The 12,170-nt window shown below is 39.2% G+C and overlaps 1 protein-coding gene across 20 annotated transcripts in view; it reads right to left on the bottom strand.

Annotated features, from left to right (window-relative positions):
• The window catches only part of Dlg2 (discs large MAGUK scaffold protein 2), a 1,944,997-nt gene that overhangs the window by 304,801 nt on the left and 1,628,026 nt on the right, over positions 1–12,170 (bottom strand). The window lies entirely within an intron of this gene.

Below are 12,170 nucleotides of genomic sequence, written 5' to 3'. Positions count from 1 at the left end.
AGTCAGCCAATAAGACACAATATAATTCCTTAGTGGTCTGTGTGTACCTGAGAAGAGGGACAGTGAGTAAGGCCAAAGGAGAATAAGAAAATCCCTTAAAAAAAAAAAGTTGGGCTGGAGAGATGGCACAATGGTTGTACTTGCCTGTGAAGCCTAAGGACCCCACTTCAAGGCTTGATTTGCCAGGACCCACGTTAGCCAGATACACAAGGGGGAGTACGCATCTGGGGTTCGTTTGGAGTGGCTGGAGGCCCTGGATCTCCCCTTCTTTCTCTCTCTCTCCCTCTTTCTCTTTCAAATAAATAACTAAAATAAATAAATAAGAATTGCTTGTTTATTTATTTATTGGAGAGTGACAGAGAGAGAGAGAGAGAGAGAGAGAAAGAGAGAGAGAATGGGAGAGCCAGGACCTCCAGTCACTGAAAATGAACTCCAGATACATGTGCTACCTTGTGCATCTGGCTTACGTGGGTACTGGGGAATCGAGCCTTGAACCAGGGCCCTTAGGCTTCAACAGCAAGTGCTTAACCACTAAGCCATCTCTCCAACCCTAAAATAAGTCCTTTAAAATCTTTATGTGGGAAGTTAGCACATATTAAGACCAGCTTCTGCTGGGTGTGGTGGTGCATGCCTTTAATCCCAAGACTTGAGAAGCAGAGGTAAGAAAATAGCCTGAAATTTGAGGCCACCCTAGGACTACATGGTAAATTCCAGGTCAGCCTGGACTAAAGTGAGACCCTACCTCAGAAAACCAAATACACACACACACACACACACACACACACACACACACACGTATGTATATATATATATATATATATGCATATATATATGCATACATATATATATATATACATATATACATGTATGTGTGTGTATATATATGCATACATATCCAGTTTTCCTAACTGACACAGAACAGGGTTTTTACAGACAGAATCCTAACTCTGCTTCCTTTCATTCACAGTGCAGGTTGCTATGACCCAAGATAGAAGAAAAGAGGTGAATTAGCTAACCTACATGTACCATATATCATCTCTTTTTGCTTTAAAAAAACCTGGGGGCTGGAGAGATGGCTCTGCAGTTAAGGCACTTGTCTGCCAAGCATAAGGACCTGAGATGATTTGCCACTACCCAGGTAAAGCCAGATGTACAAGGGGCACATACGTCTGGAGCTTGTTTGCAATGGCTGGAGACCCTAACAATGCCCATTCTCTCTCCCTATTTCTCTTTCTCTTTCTCATTCTTTCTCAAATAAATAAATAAATGACTAAAAAATTTTGTGTGTGTGTATGCTGTATATGTGTGTGCATGCATGTGCATGCAGGCACAAGTGTGTGTGTGTGTGTGTGTGTGTGTGTGTGTGTGTGTGTATGTAGGAGGACAGAGAAGAACCTTGGGTGTTGTTACTCGGGTACACTGTCCACCTCATTTTGAGACAGGGGTCTTTCTTTGGCCTGGAGATCACCAATTAAGCAAGACTGCTAGTGAGTAAACTCTAGGGACCCCATCTCATCTTCCCCAACTCTGGGATTACAGGCACATGTCTCTCGCCTGGCAGTTGACATGGGCACTGGGCACTGACCTCAGGTCCTTTTGTGTTTGTCCCCCTTCAGTGTGGGGCTTACAAGTGTGTATGGCTATAGCCTTTATTTAGATGTTGGAACTGAACTCAGATTCCCTTGCAAAGCACTCTTACCCATTAAGTTAAAGTATTCTTATTCATTGAGCCATCTCCCTAGCCCAGTTTGAAAATCATATAGATTAAAATTCTCTTAGGCTTTTATAATAACTCTGTCAAATAAGAATCCATAATGATCTCCATTGTATGTGGCTAGAAACTAGGACAAAGGTACAGTAATTTGACCAAGTAATGAAAGTTAAAACTAGGCATTAAAGCCAGGCATTCTGGTATGGGGCTTTGCTATCTTATCCCTGACATAGATTCCTTCTCAAGTGTGTATGGCATGGTAAGCCATTTCTGTGAAAGTGGAGTTTATCCTAACTGGAACAGGAAACCATTCTTCTGCTTAAAGTTTACTACTTTGCATGTGCCCCAAGAGTGCAGAGCATAGCAGAGAACTTGAGGGAGGCTGGTGCTCATTGCCAACCTTGCTATGAGACTCTGATGGGACTGATGGCTCTGTGGATGCTTGTCATGGGCAACACTGAAGCTGCGGTTCTGGGATTGCCTACCTTAGCCCACATCATCTGCCTACCATGGCATGGAAAGAACATTGAGGTGAGATTTTGGATTGGCCAGGATTCAAACCTTGGTTCCTTTATTTGCCAATTCGATGACCATGGTTAATTAACTTCCTGGAACTTGGCTTTCTCATATACCTGAAGACATTAATCCTTATTTTGCTTGGCTATTCTTAGGGAGATTAGAGATAGTACAGATCATCTTGGCACATAGTAGGTATTTGATAAATGGTTGCCATTTGTATTATAGAACATCTATGAACCTAAGACCTTAAGATGGGGTTTTGTTTGCAATAACAAAACTAAAGAATAGATTTGATAGAAGACTGTCTTGAAACAAGAGTACCTAAGAACTATAGATTTAACTGCATTCTTAATTAAGAAACAGATACAAAAGGACCGTCCAGTGGGGAAAGATTTAGATAATTTGCACCAGATTTCAATTAGAAATAGACAGGTAAATGACATAAGGGACTCTTTCCAGAAAACTGTTTCACACTTGGGGGTCTGGGTGGAATATGGCAGTGGGGCAGCAGGGAAGAAACTGGGGCAGAATTCAAATTATTTCTAATTTTTTCAGTAAGACTACGGATATAAGCAGATGCCTTACATATGTTATGTAGGCCCTCATCCTTTCTCGAGAGGGAAAAAGAGCCCTTGTCATTTTTCTGAGATATGGGGTTCCGCTGTTGACTCTCCCACTGGTTTACTCAGGCCTGACAATGAGCCACTTGGAAAATGATGTTGTGGAGCTTGACTATCTCTTGGGGCCTCAGGAGTTGTAAATTCAGTGATTTCCATGACTTAAAAATAACATCTCCAAAGTGTTTTTGTGTTAGTAAACTGTTTTCCCACCTCTAATTTTATACTGAACAAGGTGAGACATAAACAAACAAATATAATAAAAACATTCACATGCATTAAGTGATCCTTATCACATACTTATGAGGGAAGTAAGCAAGGAAGCTATAAATGTCTCACTCGATATAGAATTTGAGCAGCTTCAGTAGCTGGCACCGAGCATAGAAGAGGCAGAAAGGGAGCTGCAGCAAGAGTAGTCCTTCAATGCCAGAGAGAGGTTTTTTTTTCCATTAGTGCCAAGGGCTCTCAGAGACATTTCATATAATTTAACCTGTGTATGGAGAAGGATGCTAGCAACAATGAAATGTGAGGGTTCAAGAACCAAGTGATCAAAAACCAACAGATGAGAGATGACTGAAGGATTACAAACGATACAAAATGAAGGCTGGACTATGAAATTGGGAATGGGATTGAGGTGGGAGGTATGCGTGGACATGAGAAAAGACACAAAGGGAAGTCAGAGCAGCTAGTTTCCTCAAATAGTTCTGGACATCAAGCAGGGTTCAACTAATATTTCCAAGGTTGATCAGATTGGATATGGGTGATGAGAGAGGTGAAGATGAGAAAGTGAGTTTGGATGAGAAGCTAATGCCTTTTGTCTGTTGGACATTCACAGATTTGCTAGCCATTGAAAGATATGTAGCCAGAGCTTAGAGAAATGGTCAATGTTAATAATCATTAGGTTTTTGTATGCCCCTGGCAGAAGAGGGTTGTAGAAGAAGCTTGTTATACAATATAGCAATGCTAAGATGACCCACTTTACAGAGCTGCATAAGCTTAGATTAAGCAATATGTGTTAAAATACTTAGAATACTGCCTGGTATACGGTAAGAACATTTAAATTACCAGCTATTGTTCATGCCTTTTGAGACTCAAAAAGTGAGAGGATGACCCAGGCTGGTAAAAAATGATCTCAGTAAAGACTCAGTTGGCCAAGAGGAGTCCTGGGGTTGCATGAAGGCAGAAGCATGGGGCTCTGTAATGCAACATCGCAGAAGCCAGAAGTCCTAAGTGCCAGTCCCAACCTGACGTCCTGATGCAATCCCATGGCACACTGAAACATCCTTCATCTCTCTGTGCCCCAGTTTCTTTGTGGAGAAAGAGACCAACCTTTATGCTAAATGTCTGAAGTTCCTTCCAGTGCCTAATAAACAAGTATGTTCTGTGCTCAATACGCATTTTGTTGACAACTTGAGTAAAACAAACGGTTCATTCAGTATTAAGCTTTTAAAACACCCCACAGCATATTTCAAAGTGAATGAAGTATAAATTGTATGTGAAGTAGAAATGTTATAATTAAATTGCCTTTTCCTCCTGGAGGCTGTTGCGCTTGGTGAAGAATGATAACATTTCTGACAGTAGCTGCCTGAGGGGCAGGACTAGGATCCTGGAACACAGGCAAAATAAAAAATTGACACTGGCTATTTACTTTTCGTAGCAGTTTTAAATTTGGCTTACTGTTGTAAAAAAATGGAATTCATTTTTTTAAAGTTTAAAAAAAAATTTGGCTTTGGCACTGATTACTTTGGAATTTATTACTGAAAATGATCAAATACAATTTAGCTATCCAAGCCTAGCTTATGATAGAATAAAGCACAGCAAATAGCTTTTAGGAGTCATATATTTTTGAATAACAAAAATTGCTATGAAAATACGTAAGTACCAAAAACCCTATCAACTACCACACACACACTAGATGGTGCAGGATCTCAGCTCAACTTTTCTCTTTACTTGGTACTTCTAAGTCAATCTTGCTTAACATCTCCAAGTGGATGTGTACGACTTCACTCACCAAAATCAAATTTTATTTTCTCCTAAACCTGTTTCTAGGAATTTTTCTCATTTTTAAAAGTTAATACTACTTTCATCTACCTCTCCAAACCCCTCAACCAGGAATCTTGATTCTTATTTCTGTCTCCCCCTCCTCATGTAACCCCTCCTCATGTAACCCAGGTGCATTTACTCTAGCTCCAAGTTCCACCCATTCCTCTGGCACCACATCATTCCTCCCTTGGCTGCTGCTATCGCCTCTTACTTTCTCTTCTCTCACTGTCTGCTTCCACCCTCCTGGATCCATTTTGCACTCAGTAGCCAGGTTTCAATAACCCTTCCTTTGCTACAGTCTTTCCATTGGCTTTTTGCTTTCAATAAAATCCAAACTCTAAGCTGGGCATGGTGGCACACGCCTTTAATCCCAGCACTCGGGGTGGTGGGGGAGACAGAGGTATGAGGATCGCCGTGAGTTCAAGGCCACCCTGAGACTACATAGTGAATTCTATGTCAGCCTGGGCTACAGTGAGACCCTACCTTGGGAAAAAAAAAAAATCCAAACTCTAGCCCTTGACCTCTGCCTGTCCCTCTCATTCCATCTCATGTCACTACCTACCTCACTGTTCTGTCACCAGGACTTTCATTCTTTTCGGTCTTGGTGTAAGTTCCCTCTAGCCTCAGGTCCCATAGGCTGGAGAGTTCTTTCTTGGTCCTTCTCATTTTTGACCACATGTTTCCACTTGTCAGCATACATGCCAAATCTTTAGAGAGCCCTTCGCTCCTTCAGGGAACATAGCATCCCAGCCTGTCTAATATCCACTGTTTCAAATTCTTACAGAATTTAGACTTATCTCATATTTTATTGACCTATCCACAGAAAAAAGCATTTACTTCCATACTTCCAGTGCTTACAATGTTCTCTGAATAGAAACAGTACTTGGATTAATGATGGATTATAGCTATTAGATAGCATAGCTTTATTTAAATCATTAAGTTTTAGCAACAACTGGTTACTGATCACTTATCATGATCTAGGTATTGGTAAGGGACCTATTCAGAAGGACTCCATCATCTGGGAAAGAACAATCAAGTAACAGTGCTCACTGAAACAGGCTCTTTGAGGGTGGAGCTCAGAAATCTTTATTTCAATAAATCTCTGAAGATAGATGATCAGCCATATGTGGACCAGCTCATGGCAACGTAGCTCTTGTTTTTATGCTATGTTTTCACTAACGCCTTTCATTCTTGCTGTGCTTGATTTCACCTCAGGTTGTGCTAGGACTTTTGTAGTCAACAAACTCCCTGATTGTTTAGGGTCACTACTTAGGTCATGGTAAAATGCTTAAAACTTCCATTTGACATGTGTTGGGGAGTGACGATCTAACATAAGAACAGTGATCATTGCACCCCATGACAACCCTCATGGCTCTCCTCTTTCCAGGGACTTGTCCATCATATTTTGCTTTGTGCAAGAGTCTCTCTAAACGCTTGTGTCTCAAAACTGTGTGAAGCTGCAGGTGGATACTGACAGTATCCACGAAGACCTTGCCTCGTGCCTTCATAGGCTTGGAGACATGGCTGCAGAGGAAACTCTCACCTTGACATCACCTCAGCCTCACTGCCAAGCATTCAGACTTGGGTGGGAGGCTACATGCCCACCCTCAGTGGTCTGCTTTAACACCGCTTGCCTTACTTTTCAAACCTTCCATTCCAGGATGGCACAGGTATGTGATTCCAGACTGAAAGATTCTCCTAAATTAGCTATCCTTGGTAGATTCTGGCAATAAAAGCAATCTTCTACATTTACCCAATTTTGAATTAGGGAATTGATTGTAAGTGCTCTATTGTATTAAAAAAAAAACCCACTTTTTTGTGGTTTCTAGGTTGCTGATATTACAACATCACTAAACTAATCTGTTAACCAACATCAATAGGGATTTGAGTAAAGAGATTATAAAATGTTTGTATAATAGAATGTTATTCCGTCATTAAAAGCAATACTGTATATGTCTAATATTCTGAAATTGAAAGGAAACATCCACATGTTGTAAAGTTAAAGAAAACAAACAAAGAAGCAGCCGGGCATGGTGGCGTGTACCTTTAATCCCAGCACTCAGGAGGCAGAGGTACGAGGATCGCTGTGAGCTCAAGGCCACCTTGAGATGGAATTCCAGCTTAGCCTGAGCTAGAGTGAAACCTTACCTCGAAAAACCATAAAACCAAAAAGAAAAAAAAAAGTGATATTACTGCATGTATATATAACCACATTTTCTTTTTATAAAGTAAGTAAAAGGTATATGATCTTACAGAAAATACTTGAAAGATCTCATAACCTAATACTAATGGATACTTTAAAAGGCTATTTTGTTGTGGCTGGGGGTGGTGGGGGAGAAATACTGAAGAGAAGAGAAGAGAAGAGAAGAGAAGAGAAGAGAAGAGAAGAGAAGAGAAGAGAAGAGAAGAGAAGAGAAGAGAAGGGGCTACATTTTATTTTATAGCCTGAAGTAGTATCTGCATAATTCTTAAGTGAAATGTGAAGTCATATCAATATTAAAAGTGGAAGAAAGTTATAACTACTGAATTTGAAGTTTATATTACTTTAATCATGAACACCATTTTCACTTAAATATTCCAATTGCAAATGAACTTTGTTAAAAATAAGTTGGCTAAATTCTTCACAAAATTTGTTTACTAGTACTAGCATACAGATTTGAAAGGAGGAAAGCCAATTACTTCCATATGTCTGACAATATCTGTAGCATTCCTTAGTACATTAACTATGTTTTTTAATATCCTAATATGAATTTCTGAGATTGTGGTGTTATTTTTCTCCCAAACAGTTGACCTTGCTCATAAATAAATGAGCTTTAAAATAAATTTGACTTTCTCCAGTGACATAACTGTTAAATGGGCCATCCTCAAAGCCTTTGGAATGTTGGAGAGGGAAAAGGTGTTAATGGAAACATATCACAATTTGGCTCTTGAGGTTTGCTTTACCTTAGTGACATTTTCTTGTATTTCAGCTTATATACATCTAGGTATCTTATTGTTGCCCATACGCATGTCTTAGCATTTTCTTAGTCATTCTTCAACACCCCTTCTTAAATTTCAAGGAACAGGTTTTTTGAGTTCAGACAAGATGTGTTTAGAGCTCTTAAATCCTTTCCCATTACATTGCTAATCTCATCAAGAAGAGGGGCTCTGAACAGACGAAAGGCTGAATATCAAATTGTCATTTACCACTACTGTAGAGAAATAATATTTACTAATCTATTTTCCCTTAAAATATCATTTAATCTTGTTCTTATCTTTCTAATTTATAACCTTAGCCCTAAACACTAATCTAACCAACACAATAGATCTCCCAATTTAATTTGAAAAAAAATTAGAATTGTAGAAAACTTGAAGAACAGTACAATAAGAACTAGCAGAACTCTCAAGACTAAATAGTTCTTTTTGTTTATTTTTATCTATTTATTTGAGAGCTACAGACAGAGAGAAAAAGAGGCAGAGAGAGAATGGATGCACCCGGGCTTCCAGCCACTGCAAACAAACCCCAGATGTGTGCGCCCCCTTGTGCATCTGGCTAACGTGGGTCCTGGTGAATTGAGCCTCAAATCTGGGTCCTTAGGCTTCACAGGCAAGTGCTTAACCTCTAAGCCATCTCTGCAGCCCAAGACTAAATGGTTCTTAATCTTAGAACATTTCTCTTTCCCACTCCTTTCTTTATCTCCTACTTGCCTTCCTATTAGAACAGAGAAACACACGTGTGTGTGCATGCACACATACACTCTCACACACATTTTTTCTGAATCATCTGAACATATCACAGACATCATGATACTCAACATATCTTGTCAGAAAGTCATCTAAGTGTAAAGATGTTTTCTATGTAACCACAATGTCATCATTGTACCCAAGGAATCTAACAACTTAAAATAATTTGTGCCATTCACTATGCTATATTCAAATATCCTCAGTTGGCTGCTATAAAAGTCTTTTATAGATTTTTCTTTCTTAATCCAGGATTTGGTCACTACTTATGCATTGCATTTGGTGGTCATTATGTGTTATTTGTCATTCTTAGTCTTTAATACCGTATCATTTTTCCTTTAAGGGCATTGATTTTTTTTTTTTTTTTTTTCAGGGTTTGGGCTGGATGTTTCACAACTTGGATTGGTTTGCTTGTCTGATTTTTTTCTGACAAGAAACAAGACAAACGTTTTAAGCAAAATCTGAGTAATGTTGTGTACTCCTTAGTACAGCAGGAGACCCCAAATTTGTGGCTGTGTCACTATTGCTGACTCTAAGGCTGGTTATTTGTTTAAAGACTATCACATCTTGTCACTCAAAAGACTACTTCTTTTGCTTGTTAATCAATCTGGGAGAGGAGTGTTTTTTTTTTTTTTTTTTAAATCATGTCAATATCCTTTTGCTATTGTTCTTTTATCCATCCCTATTTTAAAAGCACCTATTCATGCTTGCAGAAACACAATTTGGATTTGGAAAATGGGTATTTTGTATTTTTCCATTTAGTTTAGAGCCATTATCTGATAAAGGGTTTTTTTCTTAATACTTTTTTTTTTCTCTGAGTATCATCCTGGACTCATGATTTAAAAAAAAATATTCACAGTGCTCTTATTTGTGTGTCATTTTATTCTTGCATCAACTAATGAGATAGGGGAGACTCTTTTAGTACTCATTTAAGTAAGAATGGGAAACTCATAAAAAGTGACTTGAAAAGGCAGAGTCATTTTTTTCTAGTACTAAACAAAGCTCAAGTATAGAAGACATGGTTTAAATTAGACAGGCACCAATTTCTTCCAGAATTATGGTGCTTAGCTTCAAGTATACTTATGGTGTGGCTTTTCAGAGTCTTACACCTCAGCCTAGGTGATGAAATTATCAGGGATTCGTGCTTATGGATTTTTCATGATGTTGTTACAATTTATTTCTAATATACCTGTTAATTTCCCCCCCCTCATCATTTATTCTTTCTATCTCTCCCTCTTCCTCCTCCCTCCCTCATTTCTCCTCCTCTTCTTTCTACTCTCACTCCCTTGATAGGCACCATGAATATCCCAGCCATTCTTCTTTTCTTCAAATGCTGCTGTTTACATGTTATGTGGTATTGACGCTTGTATTCTTCTATGGTCCTCACAACATGAGGGTTATGAACAAATTTCTTACCTTAACATTATAAGACCTTCCTTAACATGACTTTTGCCATAGCTCTCTCAAGACTAGAAACTTCTCTGATGTGGAAGAGTATTAGGGTCAGTCTTATCCAGTCTTCCCATATCAAGTAGGTCTGGATACTCGGGCCCAGAGAATGAAATCACTGAGTAGCACCACTCAATGTATTTGTAACTGAGTCCAGGTGAGAATGCATGACACGTCTAAGCAAATCTCTTCTGCAACCAGCAGCTTTAGGCACATCTGTATCCCAGTGTTACTCCCTGTGGAGCACTTTCTCCTTCCCTTTATACTTCTTATTTCCCAGAATTCACTGATGTCTTCATCCTCTCTCACATCAAGGTCAAGTTCTACCTTCTAGCCATGCTGGGAGGTTGATGGACAACTGTAACACACCTGGCTATTAACCTTTATGAGCCAGCAGCATTCCGTGAATACCATCTTCCTTTGGCGTTTCATTATTTTAAGGAGGAAGGCATATTAAATAATTAAACAGCATAAAAGAATGGCATGTAGAAATACTGGGCATCTTTGAAGTAGCCACAATAAATTGAACATATGACTCCTGTCTCCTAATCTTCCTATAACACTAGAACCTGAATGTCTAGTGCATACCTAATCATGCCCATTCTCTCTCTTACCTATTTTCTCTATCAACCTCTTTCTTTCAAAAAAATTAACATAAAACTAAAATCTTCACCTCACTATATAGCTATTGCTTAAAAATAAATCAAACTACACACCTTCTGTGATTTGCTTCTTTTAGTCAATAAAAGGATCTTCATTATGAATAAATACCACCAACTAGATTGTAATCCTCAAGAAGTCACCCAACAACTGTTTTAGGTCTTTTATGTTGTGCTCCCTGAATGTGGCACAAATTACCTTCACATTACATATTATTGAGAATGAGTATAGTCACATGTGCAAATGTGATGTTACAAATCTCTTCCCTGACTGAAGAACTCTGAAGATGAACATATTAATGCTTCTTGACAGAAACAGTACTAACTAGCTTGCCAATAACTGGTTGGCCATTTCAGTAGCTAATAATAAGATAACAAACTAGCAAAGAAGGCAAAGAAAAGATTATTAATGGGGGAGATATGTAGGACCCTGCAAAGGACATGACTGGCTTTCCCCCAAGGACTGTTTTCTATATTTGTAGTGTCTATCTTGAATGAATCATCTTTTTTTTTTTAGTTTATTTTTTTATTTGAGAGCGACAGACAGAGAGAGAGAGAGAGAGAGAGAGAAAGAGAGAGAATGGGAGCGCTAAGGCTTCCAGCTACTGCAAAGGAACACCAGACGCCGGCACCCCCTTGTGCATCTGGCTAACATGGGTCCTGAGAAATGGTGCCTCAAACCCGGGTCCCTAGGCTTCATGGGCAAGCGCTTAACTGCTAAGCCATCTCTCCAGCCTCGAGCGTATCATCTTTTAGGAAGTATTAAGTGGATCACAGGACATATTGCCTTAACTCTAAGATTCAATGATTTCACGAAAAGATTCTGAACACTGGAAAAATCTGAGAAAGCTAGAAAAGCATTTAAAATTCTTTGGAAAAGGAAAATTCCATAAAATCTGAAGAGGAACAATGACCCCTCTCTGAAAGCATTTCTCAATTATCACTTTGTCCTTTCTCTTGAGCAAATATCAAGATTTCATCAAGTTGCTTCGGCTGTGCTCAGTACTTTAGAAGTCCCAAGTGAATATTGTAGGCATCAGAAAAATTTTCCATTTACATAGTCAGGGAGGTATTTTCAGTCATTTAAATCTTCTCTAATTACTAACCAATTCCCTCCTTCCAGCCCTCCCAATTTAGAGTGCAGAACGCCACTCCCTACAGAAAACAGCTCCCAGCAATATCTGAGTTTCCATGGCTAGTTGCTGGAGCTCTGGATGTGAAAAGAGCTGCTAAGCCACACTCCTTTAATTAGAAAACAACATCAAGAAGTCACTTTCACTGTCATGGTTTTGGTTCCCAGAACAAAGAAAACTCCCAGTAAATAAAGGGAAAAAAGGGCAGAGAGAATCAGGGGAGTAGGAAATAAAAGACAGAAGGAAGATAGAGGAAAGATACTGTTGCAGTCCGGTTCACATTGCTGGTAGAAATCACCCAACTAAAAGCAGCTTCTGG

This window comes from Jaculus jaculus, chromosome 3, assembly GCF_020740685.1.
Source record: "Jaculus jaculus isolate mJacJac1 chromosome 3, mJacJac1.mat.Y.cur, whole genome shotgun sequence".
Lineage (NCBI taxonomy): Eukaryota > Metazoa > Chordata > Mammalia > Rodentia > Dipodidae > Jaculus > Jaculus jaculus.
This window is presented reverse-complemented; position numbering and strand designations above follow the sequence as displayed.